Source organism: Panthera uncia, chromosome D1 (genome assembly GCF_023721935.1).
Source record: "Panthera uncia isolate 11264 chromosome D1, Puncia_PCG_1.0, whole genome shotgun sequence".
In the NCBI taxonomy this organism is placed as follows: Eukaryota; Metazoa; Chordata; class Mammalia; order Carnivora; family Felidae; genus Panthera; species Panthera uncia.
Genome location: NC_064808.1, coordinates 77,410,188 through 77,427,223, shown reverse-complemented (window position 1 = coordinate 77,427,223; position 17,036 = coordinate 77,410,188). Strand labels below are relative to the sequence as shown.

General features: G+C 33.2%; 1 long non-coding RNA gene across 4 annotated transcripts in view; it reads right to left on the bottom strand.

Moving 5' to 3' along the window:
• The window catches only part of LOC125938710 (uncharacterized), a 43,225-nt gene extending 28,364 nt beyond the window's left edge, over positions 1-14,861 (bottom strand). For 3 of the 4 annotated variants that reach the window (XR_007462783.1, XR_007462786.1, XR_007462780.1), the window contains exons 1-2: positions 14,531-14,861; positions 4,008-4,112 (exon numbers count right to left, since the gene is read on the bottom strand). This is a non-coding gene — a long non-coding RNA (uncharacterized LOC125938710). Of the gene's footprint in view, positions 1-2,440; positions 2,756-4,007; positions 4,113-14,530 lie in introns of those variants that run through there. The other variant, XR_007462782.1, reaches the window with a different exon arrangement.
• Positions 14,862-17,036: the final 2,175 nt, after the last annotated feature.

Sequence of the window (17,036 nt, the reverse complement as noted above, 5' to 3'; positions counted from 1 at the left end):
AAAATATAAAAGTCTCTGAAATCTTTTCATAGAAGTTTAGGAATGCCAAGAAGCAGTCCTTTTAAATATTTTGTAGAGTACTGCTGATTGCTGCAAGCCATCTATTTGTCACCAGGAGGACCACAGAAGCTAATTTAACAATCAGTTTCTTTTCTGTTTTTGGATTCAGTGCTCAGCAGCTAGTGTGAACATTAATCCATCATTTCTCTTATTAAGCAACTGCCCACTATTTTGTAAAATCTCAGAGATGAGAAGACAATTTTAATTGTGCACACTGGAATTTTTGTGATTCTAGTTAGTATTTGTGTGTTTAACAGCTGCAAATTCTCTTTTTCCCTAATTTCAAAAAGACTTCTTGGTCTTCCATTTGCTTTTACTTTTAGTGTTTTCTATTGAGGCAGAAACAATATGATGAACAGCAGCATGGCTTTTCTGAGTTTATCAAGTGATGGAAAAAATAAGAATGTGAATCTTTCAGGGCAGTTCAATAGCATTTCCTGTCAATGACAGAGACCTTTTGATTAGAAGAAGAATAGTATCTTAAGATAAAGAAGAAATAAGCACAAGGAATAAAGGAGATAATAGCATACCTCCAGACTTAAATGTACTAAATGACCTGAAAAAGCTTGTAAATGCCTTTAAGCTTTTTGGTATTGAACTCCTCTTCAGGATTTTCCTTCTTTTTCTTTCATTTCCCTAAAACATATTTACAACTCTTTTTATTGCTAATGTTTCAATGACTTTATGGTATTGAGTTTATGAACTCAACTTTTAATCTAGTTATCAAAATATATGCCAGAATGGGAAGAAACATTATATTTTAACTATTATTTTTAACAGCATGATAATTATACTTTATTATTTTGAAGTTTTTATTTAAATCCCAATTAGTTAATACACAGTGTTATTACTATACAATATGGTGATTCAAGACTTCCATACAACACCCACCAATGCTCTTCACTACAAGTGTACTCCTTAATCTCCATCACCTTTTTACCCATTCTCCAACCCACCTCCCCTCCGGTAAACATCAGTTTGTTCTCTGTAGTTGAGTCTGTTTCTTGGTTTGCCTCCTTCTCTTTTTTTCTCCTTTGTTCATTTGTTTTGTTTCTTAAATTCCACATTATGCTTTATTTTAAACTAGATTCCAAAAGAGTTATCTAAGAAAAATTCTTTTAAATATATTGAAAAGATACAGGAAATGTCTTTTCAGCTTTAAATTATTTATTCTTATAATAACTTTGGTATCTAATTATTTTAGCTAGTTGTTAATTTATTGAATTGAAATAAAATTTTATATGATAGCTAGAACTAATAATTAAGTTTATAATTTACTTTAGTTACAGATAGGACATTTCACTTAGTGGTACTTGTGATTTGATTCAATGGTGAAATTCAAACATAATGTATGGTACATCATCTTCCATTAAAAAAAATGTTCTTTTTCACTATATATCATCTTACAATGACTTGTAAAAAATATATGTATCTTTTTTTATTTCTTTGTGCTAAGCAGTTTTCATTTTGTGGAATAGCTGAACATTACAAATGATGTATAAAATGAAAAAGATTTGCTCATATTTCAGAAGTGTTAAAGTAAGTATTGGTTTCGTGTGCATGCCTTTATCTCAAGCATTGTTACATGTTCTGAAAGGAGCAAGGCAAATGTAAGCAAGCAAAACTCAGTGAGTCAATTGATAATTTAGATAAAAATAAAAAACAAATTAAGAACCTTCATCACAAATTTTTCAAGCACATACAAGTTTGGTTTCTTCATCACAATTAGGAAAAGAGAACTTAAACAAATAATTTTATTGATGTTGTTAGGTCAGGGACCAAACTTAAACTTACGTGGAAGTATAGTAAGAACACTTGCTAGGGGACCTGGGTGGCTCAGTTGGTTAAGCATCTGACTTCAGCTCAGGTTATGATCTCACGGTTTGTGAGTTTGAGCCCCACATTGAGTTCTGTGCTGACAGCTCAGAGCCTGGAGACTGCTTCAGATTCTGTGTCTCCTTCTCTCTCTCTCTGCCCCTCTATTGCCTGTGCTCGCTCACTCTCTGTCTCAAACATAAATAAATAAAACTTAAAAAAAAACAAACAAAACCAAAAACCCAAACACTTGCTGAGAGCTCATTCTGTGTCATGATGTATCCTAACGCTACTTCTATGTGGTATTTCTCAATTCTGGTATCTCTAAAGCATTATTTTATCTAGAGCATTATACATTAGGAAAAAGGGCTAATTTAATTAAATAAAATTTCACTTGTTTATGTTGGGCCACCAGGGTGGCTCAGTCGATTGAAGATCCAGCTCTTGATCAAGTCCAGATATCACAGTTTATGGGCCTGCTTGTTCTTTCTCCTCCCTTCCTCTCTTTTCCCCTCCTCCGCTCGTTCTCTCTCCCTCCCCCTTTCTCTCTCTCCTCTCACTCCCCCAATAAATAAACATTTTTAAAAATCTACTTGTTTATGTTATGCAAAGTAGTTTATAAAAGAAATGGCATGACCAGGTCTGAATCTTTGAAAGATTATTCCATCATAATGGCTGACATGTTGGAGAACAGAAGGAAAGAAACAAAGCTGGAGATGTTATTCTACTGAAAGATGCCCTGAACCAGTGTTGTAAGATTTAGAAGGCTGGTTTGAATGTGAGAGGATTCATTTATCCAGAATCTTTTCTTTGCTTGAAGCCTTTTCTGCTCTACCCACGTAGAACTGTCTGTCTTCTCTTTTTCATACCCCAACTGGATCTTTTGCATTGGAGGGGAAACAAAATGATGTTACTTATACAAATATTTCTTGCTTTTCACAATGTGCTTTCCTAGAAAATTGAGCAATGCCTCAAAACATTTGTAATTGACTTCCTGCTGCCATTTGTGTCTTGGTTTCAGTTAGTATGTAAAGGAAATAAGAAAAAAAAATCAACTTAATAGAGTTAAATTGGGGATTGGTAGTAATGTAAGACTAAGAAATATTTTAAAAACATGTGAAAATATTCAAAATATGGATAGACAGATATTCTAAAACACTGTTGGTGGAAGTGTTAACTGGAATCATCCCTGTGGAGATTAATTTGGCAGTAAAACTAAAATTTTAAATGCACATTCTCAATTACCTGGGAATTTTGCTTCTAGATCTACTTACACTTATGTAAAAATGCATATAAGAATTTTTATTTCACATTTGTCTTTGCATATAAAAATAAATTGATAAATGATTTTAGGAGAAGGATTATGTATATAAATTATACTCTTATCTTTATCATGACATAGTCTACAGTGTTCAAAAATTATGTACCTTTTGAATTGTTATGTAGGCACCCAAAATTATTTTATGAATAAAAAAGATACAACATTTTTTGGAAGGGTGCATGTAAAAATTCCTGTTGATGATGGCTTCTAGTTCTGCACTTCTACCCCTGAAGCACAGAACTAGAAGAAATTTTAGGGCAGAGATTCAGCTTTCATTATATTCTTTTTATAATGCTCATTGTCAACTCAATAATGTTAGGATAAAAAACAGATGATGACAACAGTATTCACTTGATCAAGATTCTGACTTTGAGAGCTGTTTATCGTATGGTCACCAGGCTGACAATACCCCAACAGAACAGATCAGTTGTAACGTCACAAAAAGTATGTTAGGATTATATTTGAAGTCATTCTTAGCATTCCACTTTTTATCAATGATGAGCTGGAAAAAAATTATAATTATCTTTTGTTATTGGAAAATAATTCCTCTACAAAACTATGCCTCTTTAAATTAACCCTTAAAACAGTGTATTATTTTTGCCAAGGAGAAAAAAGCTAGGTAAGAAGATATATTTATTTGTCATTTGAGTTTTCTTCTTGCTCATTCAAGAAAACTTGAATTACCCTAATGTGTTTGAAATATAAGGCTACAAGAAACTAACAATAATTTCTTCATATAAAAAAGAAATTGAACTGAGACCATTTACACAAACATTAACTACGGACAAACACTTAACCTAACAGAGATTACCTTTAGAAAGGTAGTTAATATGAAGTTAGATCAAGATAGTTGTCTTAACTTTTAAACATGTATTGAAGTTCTCATATGTAGGAGACATCTGATCATGCAGAATATCTAAAGAGAAGTAATATGCATGAGAATGAGAACACAAAGTCATTTCTTTCTTCTAAATTAATGTTTATCAAGGCAACTATATATTTTTGAATAAATGGCATTTCAAGATTCAATCTGACAAAATCAACCACGCATTTATATCTAAAGCCTATTATCTTATAAAACAAACACACGCAGAAAAGATAAAAAGACATCTTTGCTTCAGGTGAAATAGCACCTCAGGCCATTTTTTTAAAGTATCTCATGATATGAATACTTATTTAATCATTTCCTCATAAAATGCTGTGAAATTCCTTTCTATCAGCTCCCTCTCCTGTCTGCTTTGTGGCTTTCTCCACCTTCCTATTTTTCCTCAATAAGCAGTATAGTCTTAATATTCTTTTTTTGAAAGAGACTTTATTGTGTGTGAGATTTGATTCTTCCAATCTTTGCATTGTATTGAATTTTCTGCAATAGTAAAATAATCAGCAAACATTTAAGGAAGATGTTGATTGGCTGTACAAATACAAAGCATAGAGAGGCACATAATTCACCATATTAAACACAAACTGTGTTTACTTAATAATTTTATTGTCATAGTAGCCAAGCCAGAATCTAATTATATACCTAAATATCATTTGTAGAAAAAAATCTGTAAAATGTTTGCAAACTAAAATGAAATCATTTGTTTGCATTAAAATCTATTGACGATTTGCTATTTAAAAGATTTCAGTTTCTATTTGTTTTTAACATAATATTTGCAGCATGAGCTACTTTCATAAAATTATTTTTTAAGTAACAAAACATGTACTAAAATTGAAAGAAGAAAATACTCAGAGGAACATAGTATTTGCAAATGAATATATCCTATACCATTTTGCAATTACATGGGATTCAAAGACAATATCTGAACATCTCCTCTCCATCTCCAAAATAGAATCAATGCTCTAAATAATTCTATAAAAGAACATTAAATACTTCCTTTAACAGACAAAGCAAAAACACAATATAATAAAAAGACCCCAGCCAGTAATCTCTTTCAATACATGCAAGTAAAATTAAGACCATAAAAGGAAAATAAAACATCTCCATATCAATAAAATAAGTGATTTTCCTCATATTTGGAAAACTGGACCGATTGTGCCGATGTGTATTTATACAAAATTTATATTACTTTTCTGTCTTCAAATATTTTTTGAACCTAAGCATTAAAAAAACAAATTTGTAAGCAATTGCACCTAAAGATATGAAGGAAATAATCTTGACTCCTGAAACCATTCTTGTTTCCTTCTTATAAAAACAAAACAAACAAAAAACCTGTAAAACAGTAGTTAATATCATTCTTTTACAAGTAAAGAAACAGAAGCTTAGAAAAGTTTCTGTATTTCTCGGGGAACCACATAGGGAAGCTGTTGGATCAGGAGGAAATCTGGGTAGTAGGAAGTCCATGCTTTTTCCATGGCCTCTCCAGGCGCTATGAATGCAATGTCTTGTCTCATTATATCTGTTTGGTGGAATCTATCCTAGACTAAGCTGTCAACACCAACAGTTTTGTTTCTTTCAACTTTTGTGTATATCAAAATCTCATAACTCACATAGGGGCCATTAAATTACAGTGTATCAAAACCCCCCAAAATATCCTTTAGGTTTATTGATTTTAACTCTCTTAAGAGGATAATAAACTGAGGAAGTGATTTGCCCAAGTCACAGCTACGTGCAAAACTGGGGCTGACCCTCATCTTAAATGCCATCTAATCTTGAAATGAACTATTAGCCTCTTGTTTTTGATAAAATCCCAATACTTTACATGTCTCTCAGAATCCTTTACATCGCATTCGATGTATTTTAACTTCTCTCTTTGCATTAGAGTTTTTTCTTTACATTAGTTAATTTTCCTACTTCCTTTTACATATTCATCTTCTTTCTGCCTGTCTTTCCACCAACTGAAAAGAGTCTTTACCAATCCATAATTGAAATTTCCGCCAAATCTTAGTTCTTCTTAGTACAAAATCTTATTTTGTCTGGGAATTCAGTTTAATCCATCCGCACAATGACTATTTCTGTTCCTCCAATGTCTTCAGAATGTGTGACTAATATCTCAATAATTATGTTTACTAGTACATTTTCTTAAGTTTCTTATCAAGTTGTGTCCGAACTGACAATTTTCCACCTCTCACTTGCTGAGATCAAACCTCTCACTTGCTTTGGATTGCCAAAAATAAGTGGCTTTGTGTATACTAATTTTATAAGAAATGTCTTTCTAAATAAGTTAATTTAATAAAAGAGAAGATATATAGAATAATCTTTAAATACCCATGGTCCATACATCTCAATATTGTTTTCTACAATTAGGATAGACAGACAACTTAAAGCTTATATCTTACATAAATACATATTGGAGTGAAAACAAGTTTTCTTCCCAGACTTTTTTGATGTTTCTACCACTGTCGTTTTTGTTATTGAGAAGTAGATTGTTTATTTTTATATTAATATTATCACAACTGCATGATGGTTGTTATCCTAATTTTGCATATAAAGAAAGGTTAAGTAAGTCTTCTAAAATTAAACAGCTAACAAGTTGTGGAACCAAGGCTGAACTCTAAAATTCAAACACCAAGTCCCTTAATCCATACTGCCCTCCCTATGTTATATATATTATTATAATGATCAAAATAATGTTTACTACTGTTCTGACACCTCTATTACTATTAGTATTGCTATCTGGAAGGGACTGTGTAAGTAAAGCTGTATTAGCTTTGCAGTTAACCTAACCCCTTAAAATATGGTTTACCATCACCATTAATATTCTATACTTAATCATAGAAAGAAATAAAGCTTATTTATTATCACATGTAAGAAATGTATCTTTTCACAGCATCTAAGCATGCCACATTTATTTTACCTAAGATGCAATTCTATCATCAGAGCCTGGATGGTTCTAAGATACTAAAGTTAGCACTATAATGAGATGTAGAAAAACACAGCATTCATTTAAAGTGGTTAGGTGAGTCTTGGAATCAAAGTTACTTCAAAATAACTTAGGCAGTAGGAAGTAAATGCAGCAATTAGAGAGCTAGCATAAAATACTCCAAGCTGGAAAGACTCAGTAGGAGAAAACTAACAGTAGTCTCCAAAAGGAGAACACTTTGAATATTTGCATCTTAGCTGTATACAGTGCTATCACTGTACATTTTACATTGAACCACATTTACCCTATATGTTTATTTCCTCCACCAGCTCATAAACTATTTATTCCCCTTTATATTCTTACTTAACTACAACTGCACACACTAGACCATTTGAGTGAGTGAAACGATGTAGAAATCGCTTTAAACTTGAAAGAATTGTCTCTTTATTAATGTTACACATTAAAGCATATACTAACAAGACCACCTTAAAAAATGAGAAACAAATATAGTCATAACTTTTTAAACACAGTTAATGTGGTAGATTTTCATAAAATCAGTTATGGATCATTTAACTTAAATCTTAACCATTCTTTCTTACTAAGGTTACTGTTTTTGGAAAATACTGAAGAATTCAAAATAAGTTGTAGGTAAGTAAATATCCAAAGAAAGTAAAAATTCAAAGAATATTAAGGACCACTTATTCATTGGACTTAGAGAATATATTTTATATTTTCTACTAATTATTTGCAAAATCTGGCAATATGCATAGGGTAAAAAAATTCAGTTTAGATATTATTTTAGCCATTGTCTTTCACTTCATCTTTACTATATTTGTCACCTTTAAATATTCAGTATTTAAAGTAAATGAGAGTCTTAAAATATGAAGTCAGCCCATATGGACATACAAAAATTCTCTTGTCATACGTGACAATGAAAGGTTTGAGAGACAATGTTGTACCATAAACCTAGCAATGTATAATCACTTGAGTTGCACTATGCTCATATTATAGTTTACCCTCGGTTCTACCATAGAATTTTTTAGCTCATGGTCTATACATCTCAATATTGCCTTCCACAATTAGGGCAGCATTGTGCCTCATGCAAAAACAGAATATTTTGGTAGACAGATAACTTAAAGCTTATAACCTACAATACATATTGCAGTGAAAACTAATTTTCTTCCCAGGCTTAAGTGTTTAAATAATTACATCACATTATTAAAATTAAGCATAGATGAAATTTGGTTCAGACACAGTGATAAACTAAATACTATTACAGACTCAAATGTGTTCTGTATTAACTTCCTTTAGTATTACAGCAGTAAAGCTAGAGTTTTTATACAAGTTGATATTTTAATTCTAAAACTCAGAGGAATGGTACCTATTTCTAGAGACTCATTTTCTGCTTTGCATTTTATTAAATTCTCCAAAATCATTACTATCCTATGGAAGCTCATGATTTAAATTTTATCCAAACTTGTCAATACACAGGAACATTTTCTTAGCTACATTTCTCATTGACTTTCTATCTCATTTTAGTGTGTCATTAAACACATATTACTGAAAGAACCACAAACAAATAAACAAAAAACTAAAAAACTGCCAATTCAGGAAAAAAAAGTTTTAACCAAAAAAATATACAGTCCTTTATAAATATATGGTGGAAAAAAGTCACTTGTGTTTCTTTTCTTACTTGCATTTCCAGGTTTCTTAATTGATACTGTCAAAAGCCTCCTATTTAACTGTTGAGTACACACTAAGTTCATTTGAAAAACTTTATATCCAGCAATTACATTGGCTAGACATTCAGTTCTTGGTTAAGAGAATGTGGGTATAGCTGTTTCCTCTTAGTTAACATATTTCAATTTTAAATTTTCTAATCTTAAAAGACAATGTTTTACAAGTATACTATGTAGTAATCTTGACTTAAAAGATATAAAACTAATTAATATTTTCATAGCAAAATAAAAAGTATAAACTATAAAAAGCTCTGACCAAGAAATAAAAAAAAAATAGGGTTCTAATTCTATTTTTTCCATTAAATGTAATGTTGAACAGAGCACTTCACCTGTTTATATCTGTTTGTTACTCTTTGTGGTAATACGTATGCACTCTGTAAGGCTCCTTCTAATACTAAATGATATTATTTTGTCACTGTTCCCTAAATGTCCTGATAATCTACTTATCATTAGTGACCTATGATATCTGTGGTTATTTTTAATGAGATGGTTATTTTAACATTAGAAACTCATTCACTAGCTCATATATTGCCATTAGAATAATGGCATTGAAAGAGGAAGAGTACTGAATTATGAAATTTAAGGTTTCAATTCTATTACAAATGATATGACTTTTGAAGTTCCTATTATAAAATATACCCAAAATTAGAAAAATTAATGATCACTAGCAAATTGTTTTATTAATTTTTGAATATAAGACATGAGATTAGTCTGTATCTTTTGGAGAAGAATATGAAGAGGAAAGTTTCAAACCAACACAATAAAGCAAAACATAAAATCTAACTAAGATTCGATATGAGACCTTTTCTAATGATTTCAGAAATATTTGAGGGCAATTAAATTTGTTTAGAAGCACAGGAAACAATTTCACATTAATGATCATGAAATACCAATTGAATAAAAATTTATTTCTAGAAAACAAGAAGTCTTTTTTAACTTCCTACTGTCACTCATCTGTATCCTCCAGTTACTATTCAACTTAATTCCAATAATTTCATCGAATTCTGTCATTTCCGAGACTATAAAATACAATATCTCAGCAAATATGACATAATTGAAAAGTGAATTCTTATATAAAATTGAAATGGGAGAACCCAGGAGGATTAAAATAATATTTACATTTGGTTTATATAATGTTTGGTTTAGCTTCAGAAAAGTTCTTTAACACTTTTAAATAAGAAATTAAATATTTGAGAAAATAAAGATGAAAATTTATATGCATACAAGTAAATTTTTCACCCAATAAATATACCATTTCTCTACCAGTTGTTTCATAAATATAAACTTGTGGAGCCAGTGAAATCTTCCTTAAAATATATTTAAAAATATGTTTATGGATCCAGACACATTATAACTATAATTATCCTGTTATAATATATTTTTCTTACAATATTATGTCTATCAATAGGAAGAGAATTTTAATTCACCTTTCATCACCTAAGTGACCAGCAAAATTTCCCTTCCTAAGATCCATATGCTACAGTTACTACTGGATGACAATGGAAGATGAAATCATCTTGAGCATTTAACAGCTATAATGATAAGATAGAATGATAAGGAGCAGATTCCTATCCCAGGCCGATAAAATCTTTATGTATATAATTACACTTATCCTATTGATGGTCGCAAAAGAATTTTTGATAACTCATAAATAAAATACATTGATTTTCCTCCTTGCCCAGATATACAATTGCTTAAATTCTGGATAATGTTCACATTAGCTACTTTAACGCTTAAGCATGGACATATTTTAGAATAAAGACACAAACTATAAAGGAATGTTTGCAGGAAGGCTCATACAACTATGTTAATACTTTATTTTCTATCAAGAGCTCAACTTTTTTTCACGTTTATAAGTATAGGGAATACTTGGATTCTTGACAGATATGAGGAAAATGGGCAAGTCCTGCTGGATCATGTAAGAGAAATCCACTTGCTAAAAATGCATAAAAGTGGTATCCACAAGGAAGCAAGTTATTTAGGTCATTATGGATTTTTAGGGAACCACTGAGAAGACAAAAAAAAATCCATTTTACAACTGTATTGTCAAATGCATCCATTTTTGGAATTGTTTAAAAATGACAATGGTCACAAGGGATTCCAGCTTAAAGAACACACGGGAAATGAACACCCATGCTCTCTAAAGTTTCTTGAGAATGACAGTTCTCACACTATTTTATAATAGCTTAAGAAATGTTGGATGTATTGATTTTTTTGATGTCCATGAAAAGACAGAACTTTGATTTCCTTCCCAGGATTACTTTATGGGCTATTTCTAGGGTTCTATTTCCTTATAAAACTGAGAAGAAGAGCTTCCATACTTTGGCTGGCTTTAAGTCTTATGAACTGATGTTTCAGAAGACTAGAAAGTCAAAAATACAATATCTAACAATGTGGAATATGATGTGAAAGACTTGTGTTTTAATTTAAGGGGTTGATGTGGATAAAAATGCTCTCTTTGGAATATACATATGTTTATAATAGATAAAACATGAATGAAGTTAATACATGGTCTGATATCAAGTTCATGGGGTATAATTTAATACTGACAAATAACTTTGATGAAATAATTTAACTGCAAAACCTTATCTTCCTAGAAGGTAAATATATACAATAAAGCAGTTTAAAAATTCCTCTCATATTCAGTGTATCAATGAAACACTACCAAATTTGTTTTATTCATTCTTAATGAAAATAATTAACTAAAAGAATGTCCAAGAGTTTAAGAAAAATATTAACTGATACTATGCTGCTTATCAGAAATCTTCTAACATTATACATTTGGATATCAAAAAATCATAAAAGGAGAAATTAATTGGGCATAGGTAGGGATATTGGACATAGCTCTTAAATAGTTTTTATTCCTAAATATTATATTAAGGGATTTTATATTACTCATTACTTTTTAAAATGCACCATTCTCTAATGTGGAATTATTGATCACAAATGCTCAGAAAATAGACCTCGGCAAACATTCTACTGCTTTGAGCTTCCGACCAGCCTCTTTCCTGCTATAAAGTGCTAAGAAGTTCATGTGACATATTAGCACAGCCTTATAACACCAATCTAAGAAAATATCTTGTCAGAAATACACACCTCTTATTTTATGTTTGTATCTTCAGCAATAAAAAAAGGAGTAAATAAATCTGAGATCTTGAAGTCAGAGTTTTAAGTTGCCAAATTATATAAACATATGGACACATTCAAATTAAGATAAAATTTCCAATCTCTTAACAAAATTTTAAGAAAACATATATTTTAAAAAGCAGACAGTTCAAAGACAATGTAGCTAAGCAAAATATGTATGATAGGATGGATTAAGCAAAAAACATTTTAAACCTTGGCCCCATAAAATCCTAAATTGGATGGGGAATCACTAAATGCTGCTATAAAACTTGTGTTAGTAATGGAACTTAAATGTAGTCAAATCATCTTTACACTATTAAAGCCATCTAGGCAAATTTTTAATTTCATAAAATATGCCTTTTGTTTTCTCTAGGAGTTAAGACAAACTCCAAAATAACTTGGGCAGCATAGCAACCCCTTCCTTTCTTCATCTGGAGAGCCCTCTACCCTTTACTGACACCCTCTGGTCCTTATTACCAAATCAGTTTTGAGATTAAACCACACTCTAATCTCTAATCTAAAGGTGCTAAAGGTCTTCTAAACTGTTAAATAAAAAATATATTTATAGAACTATATTTTAGCCAAACCTGTTCCATTTTAACAAACAGTTCTTCTCAGTTGGACCCATACAATTGAAGTAAACGTGCACAAACAACTAATTTTTAATAGCCTATGTGTGTGTTCACTGTTTGATTTTAGTTAATCTTCCTAACCTACTAAAGATTTATTTACCACTTAATAGTTGAAGGGTTGCTCTGATAGGGAAACTAAGGTATTTCAGCGGTCCATTAAAAAATTCCACAATTGTACTTTCCCAGATCTATTTCTAAACATACTGTGGTGTACATTTGCCTCACAATTTACAAAGTCTGGCATTTAGTTAATCTATCAGGACAAATATTCTTTTTTCTAACTTTGAGAATTCTGTCTATTCAACTGTGTATGCAATCAAAGAAGAAATTAAAATGTTTTTCTCTTCATTCCTTAGTTTTCAGAAGTTTTAAGCTTTAGAAAAATGTAAAGGGTGCACCAACCCCTGCACAAAAACCTTGACACTTTATATTGTAATAAACATTCACTAATTTTCTATTTCAAATATGCTTTAATATCATCTCACCACAGTCCACTTGTTATTTTTCAAATTCTATTTCATTATTTATGGCACATTTCCTTTTTTTGACTTGTAACTTTGCATTTTGTGTTTTTTTTCTCTCACTAAACTTAGTTGGTCTTTGTATGTAATATCTTTAATTTGTAAGCATTTGCTTTATGTCACATATTCTTACACAGTCATATTGTTTTGGAGTTTCTTTAGAGTTGCGTCAGAGGAAACATATACCTATCAAGTTTGAGATTCAATATACTGGTCCACATACAACTCATGTGAGTATGCAGTAGGAAAATATACAAAGAAACATTTGTGAGTTGCTTAAAATTGGCTACAGGCCCTTTGAAAAAAATAATGACCTCATCATTAGTAATTCTTTTATGTTTAGGATCACAGTATCAATCATGACGAACTCTTTCTAGCTTGCTATGATAGTCCTAAGTATTTCTGTAGCTCTGTTACAGTTCAATAGTAATCAATTATACCTTCACTAATTTTTTAAAATCGACCCACTATTTATTTGTCTGTGTTTTTTAATGCTAGTACCCTAATGAATATCTATTTCTTTCATCCTTATTTCCCCAGGTAAAATTGAGAATCAAGGTGGAGGTATGGTGTCTCTAAATTATTTTATCTTTTCAATTAGAAAAAAATACAGATGGATTGAATATAGGTAAGGCATTTCACATATGACAGTTTAAAAGTTTTCTGCTTCCAAATCTGCATTTAAATTACGTGACTGTATTGTATTGTTCACGCTAAAGAGGTAATAAAATTTTTAAATAAAACAATTCTAAAATATTTATTGGATCCTTGTTTTCCCAAAAAAAAAGTTAATTAAAATTTTTTGAGATTGTCAGAGTAATTCTCAGCCTATTCTACACCATGTTCATATTTATGCAAATTACTATTCTCTTCCACTTCTCAATAAAAAGCTTAATAAGGATGTCTGAACATATTTTTATTTTCTTAAAAAAATCTGTCTCATTCCCCTACATGACATTTAGAAAACACCGCAGCATAACTCAAGACACTGTTTTTCCTTGGTCTCTCTAACTTTATAGAACTCCACTTAGAGAGCATCCCTCCTGAATTTTAACAAGTTATTGCACTGCCAGGTGCCCAGTCATTGGGCTGTCTTCCCACAAATACAGGGCTCAGTCGTGAGACATACATTCAGTATCTGAGAACCACATCCTATTTTCTGAGCATTTACCCTCTTTTGCAGAAAATTCTTCCCCTCACCTGGCATTCATTACCTTACCGTTTACTTGCAGGAATTGTTTACTCTTATTTTGGATGACATTATGAGATACACAAATAGGTTATATTCACTCCATGCTTCAACTTTTCTGACATAAAATTTCAGCAAAGAAAAAAACAGCATGTTTGGGGGAAAAAAAACACAACTCTTTACGTTACAGTTTTTAAATTCTGGCAATATGGCAAGAAAAGATGGCTTTGCAGAAGGGAGTGTGTCAAAAATCGTTAAGTGCCTGGGAGATGAAGTGCATAATCACAGAAAGCAGTCCCTGGCAAAGGAATGCCTGCCACTTACCAATGAGATGCCGGACTCCCCTGTCCTTCCTCTGTGACTCTCAATTCCTGTCTGCCATCCTCCTGCCCGTCAACACAGTTCAGATAGAGCAGTTCCTTGAGTCCACTCAGCCTGTGGCAGGAGAGAATTGCGGAGTTTTTAATCATTCAGAGGAAATCCTCCAGCTTGCCCTGCTTCTCCCTGAAGAGGGGACCCAGGTAACTCATCCTTTCCGCCCCGAGCTTTAATGGCACTTTGGCTGCCGCCTCCTCGCAGTTCCGCGCCCCCACTCCGGAGTTGGTTATATCGGGAAGTAGGTGCGGCGCCTCCTCAGGCTGGTACGTTTGGGGCTCGCGTGTTTTCCTCCAATGCGTCCGCGCGCCCCGCGCCCCGCGCCTCTGACTGGCTGTGTCCTTCCCGGAGCGGTCCCTCGCCCCTCCCCGCTCGCCCGCGCTGTCGCTGTCGCCCGCGCCCTGCGCCTCACTGCCTCTCGCTGAGAAGGTTCATTTAGCATGTCCCCGGGCTGAAAGGTCTGTTTGCTTCCAAAGGGTTTTATATGTTTCTCTACTCGTCTCACGAGTCAACCGCTATTTCCCTTCGCGCCGAAGTGCGGAGGGCTTCCCCTCCCCCCAACCTGCTTTTCTGCGCCGCAACCTTTCCGAATTCAACATTCATAGATTACAGAGCGATCGTGTTGGCTGGTGACTGCTCAGGAGATCTCAGACGAGCATTCCCTCCTCTGCTCGCTGGCCGCTATCTGTCTGCTTTCGGATTCCCACTCGGTCGCTCGTACCCCAGACAGCAGCGGCACCGACCGAGGCCCGCTGCTACTGGACTTTGCACTTTGGAGAATGTCCCTAGGTCCAGACCGGGAAGCGCTTCTCTTTGTTCGCACACTTACGAGTTTTATCTCAGGACGGTTAGGCTCTGTGACTGTTTTTATTTCTCCTTGGTTGTCCCCCCCCCCCCCCCCGCGTCAGTCCTGAGTAACCTAGGGAAATAGTCGGCTTAGTCTCAGACAGCGGCCCTTTTTTTTTTTTCCTGAAATTTTATATCACAATGGATGTAATTGGAAAAATAACACAGGTAGTAAATCCACAGTGTGGCAGCTTTAGTGCTATTGTTCTGGTAGCCCTCCCCTTTACTTTTCCTCTCTCGATCTCAGAGTCATTCTCGAATTCTCTTGATTCCTTTGATGCTAAGAGTTTGTTACAGAAATTATATTGCACGTCCTTGGCAATGTATTTCCATAGATAAAGCGATTAGCACCTGTGTTTAATGGAAAAGAAATCCCACGCACTGTTTTCTGTTTCTGTTCATCTGTCTCTGTGAGACTGTGTGAGAGCCTCAGGTTACACCCGCTGTCGGTTGGTGTCCGGTTTGCATGTGTGTTTGAGTCCAGCCTGACCCTGCACTGGGGCTGATTCTTCTGCTCACTTAATCCCTCAATGGGGTCTGACTGGCTCTAATTGGTAAGGAGAGTACAGTGCCACGCAGCCTGTAGCTGGAAGCCTTCCTACCACCAACTCTCTGTTGTTTCTCTTACAGCTTTTCTGGTAATTAAAATTAGTCTTTTTACTGTTTCTTGGCTTCTTCTCATTCATCCACACATGTTGTGAGAACATACAGCCTCTGCTTTTAATGGCCACCCTCAGGATCTGGGCTGATTTCTTGTTCCATAGCAAAGACAAATTTGTGTGTTCACATCTAATGCTTCTCTACCCTTCCATACTTTTTATTTTCTTTTTCCCTGCTTTCCAGTAATTAGGTTATTTTCTTTGTGTTAACTGAGGGATTGTTGCCGAGATTTGACTTCTCTCGGCTTTTTCTCTGCTTCACTAGCTTCACTCCTGTGTCAGGCTCTTGGTTCACAGAGAGAATCACCCGGACTTTTATAACCTCTTTAAATATATCACAACATAGATTCAAAGTCTAAAAGCTTAAAACATTATTTTTTTTTATTGTGCAGTGAGGTTTTTCCCTTTAAATGTTTGTTATAATTGAGCATATTCAGCCTTAATAGGAGATAGAAAAGACAAGCTTGCTTACAGTTTTCTTTACTTCCTTGAACACCTTTATATTGCAATTGATTTGATAATTTTGGCATTTGTGTCATCACCTCATATATTTCATATATTTTCTTTCAACTTTCATTTCAGAAAAAAATTAAGTTGGCTTATTAATTTTTTTTAAATTAATCAAAAATGTAGGTCAGTCAAATCAAGACATAGGGTAACGTGATAGATAGTTGGAGAGACAGGTAGCCAGGAATGAGGTTTAGACAGAAAAACTCATTTATATTTTGTTAAAAATGGCCTTAAGTTTACCATTAAGATAGTAGCCAATTTAAAGAAGGAAATGCTATTGGTCACATGATTCGTGGTACCCTCCCACAGTTAACATGAACAAGGAGATGTATGTTTCAAATGACATAGGTGTGTTAATTATTTGAAATAAAATAATACAAAGGCTTATGATGTTTTGACATTTTACAAAAAAGATGATTATAATTAGGCATGAAGATATT